This window comes from Rhagoletis pomonella, unplaced genomic scaffold (genome assembly GCF_013731165.1).
Source record: "Rhagoletis pomonella isolate Grant_MI unplaced genomic scaffold, Rhpom_1.0 Rhpom_scaffold_00007, whole genome shotgun sequence".
Lineage (NCBI taxonomy): Eukaryota > Metazoa > Arthropoda > Insecta > Diptera > Tephritidae > Rhagoletis > Rhagoletis pomonella.
The window spans coordinates 45,675,687-45,680,328 of record NW_023458561.1 but is presented as its reverse complement, the minus strand read 5'-3'; the positions used below and the strand labels follow the sequence as shown (position 1 = coordinate 45,680,328).

Here is a 4,642-nt window from a genome sequence, read left to right as displayed (position 1 = left end):
ATGAAATAAAATAAAATAAAATAAAATAAGATAAAATAAAATAAAATAAAATAAAGTAAAATAAAATAAAATAAAATAAAATAAAATAAAATAAAATAAAATAAAATAATATAAAATAAATTAAAATAAAATAAAATAAAATAAAATAATATAATATAAATACATTAAAGAAAATTTTACTTAGCCAAATAAAATTAAATTAAAAGGATATGAACTGATATAGTAAAATAATCTGTGTAAATAAATTTAACTTGATAAAAAAATTAAAAATCAAATATAACAAAATAATAATCTGTATTGCCGGCTACAAAAAAGTACAAAATTGGTGCTAAGTGCACTGTCACTGGAAACCAAAATTAAATTTCCAAGTGTTTGCATTTAAGTGACAAAAAACAACGTGAATCAGCTGTTTCTCAAATTCTAGGTGCAATCCCGTATTCCTCGGACCAAAGCTGGTAAAACTTTCAACAAATAAAAATTCGCTCAGAGCGAGAGAGTAACATTGAAAAGTACGGGATCGCTTTCTAATAAAAAATTGTTAACTTAACATAACCTCCAAATTTTGGTTGTAAATTTTTGCTTATTTTGTATGTAAACAAACTCAGCTCACTCATGTACATAACCAAAAATACACTCAAATTCATTAGAATGCACTTAAACAAGTAATTAAATACTTTTCAACGTGAATTAGCAGAGTGCACTTTTTTTTGTTTATAGGTTTGCCAAACACACTACAGCTGATCGTTTGACACATTTACCAGAATTTACCAGCAAAAAATTCTCGGTCTAACAGGCTAACTTAATATTCACGCACGCCGCTAATTTATTGTCAAAAATTTCTCATGCACATGCAACTTGTATGAGATCAACCGAAATTGAACGGCGTGCGTATAAAGCTAAAGGTGCTGGCCCAATGAAGGCTTGCTTCGCTGCGAGAAGTGTCAAAAATTATTTGGAATATACTAAAACGTATAAAGGCTGGCCAAATGGCAGCTTTTCTTCACTTGCTTTAAGCGCCTTAAAATTTGAAATAGGCAAATGTTTTATTTGAAAGCGTTTTGTAGGCTTTTGACAAAGAGGTATGTTCCTTTCAAAATACATAAATTCAAACAAAAATTTGCTTACTTAATTTAAAAAAGTCACAGAAAATGCAGGTAATTCGAAATGAAATAAAAATGATTCATTGTTTCCATATTTATATTTAACATATCGTTATCTTATAGTAAAAAGTTGCAAAGCCCAGTTTTAAAAATTTTACACGAGAGGAAAAAACTTCTTATAGCTCTTTTCTTCAAGTAAATCGCTTTTTCAAGCTATAGTTTTTTTAGTAAATGTAGATATAGATATGTATGTATCATAACTATCATTTATTTTAAATACAAACATTATTTCGCATGAATTGAAAAATAAATCTGAAAGTTTTTGATAAATTTTTTAGAGTTTTCTAGGAAATAATTATTAACGTTAAGGGAACAGACATTGACTTTTCAACCAGACAGCTGGTTACTTTGACAGCGTCCCAAGCCACCATTCGGCCAAGCAAGTTTTCAAAGCAAATCAAAGCAAATTGAAGTCAGCAAGGCGCGCAAAGCAAGCCTGCATTGGGCCAGCGCCTTAAACTCAATTTCCAATTTTTGTTCTGCGTGACATTTTGAATTGAAGTTTCGCTCAATGAAATCAAATGCAAACGCATGCAAGTCAATTTCGGGTGACGCAAAAAAACAAATTCGACGGCATGCGTACCAAAACGCAAGCCGCGAATATTAGGTTAGCCTGTAAAACTGGTAACTTCTGACAGAGAGAGAACCGTATTTACTCTCTTTTTTTGTCCTCTCAATAGGCAGAGAACCGAGTACGGGATCGATTTCCAGTCAAATCTGACTGATTCTGATTATTTCTGACTAGTCCGGACTCGTACGGACTTCTGGTTTGTGGTTTTTTGCGTTCCCGTACTTCTGGACTATGTTCCATTTTTGGGAGCAAACTTTTCGCTTACTTTCTAATTACCGGATCCGGTCCGGATTGTTAGGGAAAGAACCTCAGCAAAATAAAGCTTCGTAACGGTGGATATATGCATGTACATACATACAGTGGCGAAAATATAAATAGGGACGCGACATTTTAAAAAGTGTTTGGCCGGTATCCTTTAGATTATTTTATGTTTATTGTTTTGTATGAAAGTATAGCCCGTCATCTAAAAAAAATACATGTGTGTCCGAATATAAAACTACATACCTACTTATGTATGTACCAAAATTGGGAAAATTCGAAAGAGATAAGAAGCTAGAACTTAGAGTACAACTCCACAATAAGCTTTTAGGGCGTTGAGCGCTTTTAAGGCTTTTAGTAATAGGTGAATTGTCTGTAAGCCTGAAAAGCGGCAAACGCCTGCAAAGCGTGTTGTGGAGTTGTACTCTTACCGTTGCTTTGTGGCAATTTAAGTATTGCTCCTTTTCTCCTTAAAAATATTGTCGAATATACTTTAGTTGGAAAAAAAAATCCCAAAATCACTTGCACTTTATTATAAAAAAATTTTAGTAGGCTATAAAACTGCACACCAAAATTTTTTCTATGTATAAAGTCTGGTTAAAAAGTTTGAGACTTTAATGCAATTTTGTTGAAATTTCAAAATTTTTTTTTTAATTTTTACACAAGGCTTGAAATTCGGAGTTACATGGTTTTTGTTCGATAACGAGATACACTTTAAACAAGCAAATGAAAAATAGTCACAACTTGTTAAAATGTCGCGTCTCTATTTATATTTTTTATGTACTGTAAGAATGCGAAAGTGTTTATGTACATACATACATATGTACAACCATTTTTATATGCGGGTAGATATCAGTCAAAAAGTGTATGCATACATATGTATGTATGTATGTGTGCATACATATGTACATACGTATGTATTTAGAATATTATACAATTAGAACCCCGAAAACCGGAAAGTTCCTCTTCCTGTAGTCTTGCAATACAATAGCAATGCATTATAAACACTTACATAAATGTACTTTTTGTAACCAATCGTGGCACTTTTTACTTCAGAAAAACAAAAAGGGAAACTAGACGAATTTAATGCTCTAATTCGTTCTTTGATAAAGGCTGCACTAAAAGCCACCACACAAAACAGTCTGGAGCATGGAAGACCAACTAACTTTGAGTGTTGCAGTGCTTTTGACAACTGTTTGACGTCGGTTGTCAAATATAATACGGCCATATGTTTTACTCTGTATTAGAGGCATACTATTAGGCGTCGAACACTGGTCTGTTGAATGGGAAAATCAATTAATGGCGCGTAAGTGAAGCTACTGTAGCAGGCAAAATTATTATATAGACTAATGTATTTATTATACATGAGTGTGTATATTAATAAGAGTAACATGGGTATGTATGTATGTATGCATTGTGTCAAAAGCACGCCGCAAAATATTTTCCTAGCAAGACAAAAGAGACGCACAAAGTATGTTTGTCATTCGCTGGCAGCATTTATCTCAGCAGCTGAAGCGAGAATTTACGCACATTTGTACATATTTTAAGTGGGTGGTAAATAAGTACAGTGTTGCCAAGTTGACGAGTTGGTCGTCATTGGGACGCATTTTAACTGTCATAACGATTTGACGATTTCGACCATCAAACTACGATTTTATCTTTGTTTGCAATGCAAGGTATACTCAACATTTAAATCCAAATTTTCTTTTCCAAATTTCCACTAGGTATTGAAACGACGAAAAATATGTGCCATTGAAGAAATGCCATATGGAAACGAATTTAATGACAATTTTTCTCGACGTTATCGCACAGGTATTTTTTAATGCCCAACTTTGTCATTTATTCATTATATCATTGTTATTTTCAAATATTATTGGGCTTTTAACCCTATAACACAAACATTTTTGAGCTAAATTAAAATACCTTTTCATATTTTTAAGTAATGGTAGCCACTGTGGTGTAGTTATTAGAAGTGCGTACTACCACTCTGTAGGACCAGGGTTCGGCACCTGGTACGTGTAACATCAAAATTAGAAAAAATTCGTTAATAGTGGTCACCCTCGGCAGGCAATGGCAAACCTTCGTGTATATCTCTGCATGGAAAGAGCTTTCCATAAAAAACATTTGTCACTCGGAGGCGGAGTAAAAATTTAGAGGGGAGCTAAACCAAACAATTCCAGCACGATTTCGCAAGTATTTTCCTAGTTATGCGGTGTCAAAAACTCAGTATGTATAGGTGGTGCCCCGCCCACTTTTCTAATAAGATATTTTTCTGCAATAAAATGGAGCTTATATTTTAAGTTAGACCTTTAGGAATACATCGGTGGAAACATCACTTAATTACATGTATTAGTTTTTGAGTGATACCTACACGAACATACCGATACACAGACATATACAAATTCTAACAATTGTTTACTTGGCTTCTATTGCTCCAATAAAGACCCCTATATTAGCTTTTCTTTTATATCTATAATGTACAGACATCGACCTGTTACAATTTTAATATATCGAGCCATAACCTCCAAAAAGACGTAAGCGAAATTTCTTTCAAAAGCTTCTTTTTGGTGCAGAAATGTTCCCAGAGGATCAGCTTAGTATATTGATATGAATGATATTTATCTCAAAGCAGTTAAACATGTTTTCGTTATAA

General features: G+C 32.9%; 1 protein-coding gene across 2 annotated transcripts in view; it reads right to left on the bottom strand.

Moving 5' to 3' along the window:
• The window catches only part of LOC118742914 (activating transcription factor 7-interacting protein 2), a 33,556-nt gene extending 30,365 nt beyond the window's left edge, over positions 1-3,191 (bottom strand). For both annotated transcript variants that reach the window (XM_036475338.1, XM_036475340.1), the window contains exon 1: positions 3,002-3,191. The gene's annotated coding sequence lies outside the window, so the exon portion shown is untranslated. The remainder of the gene's footprint in view (positions 1-3,001) is intronic.
• Between the last annotated feature and the right edge of the window lie 1,451 nt (positions 3,192-4,642).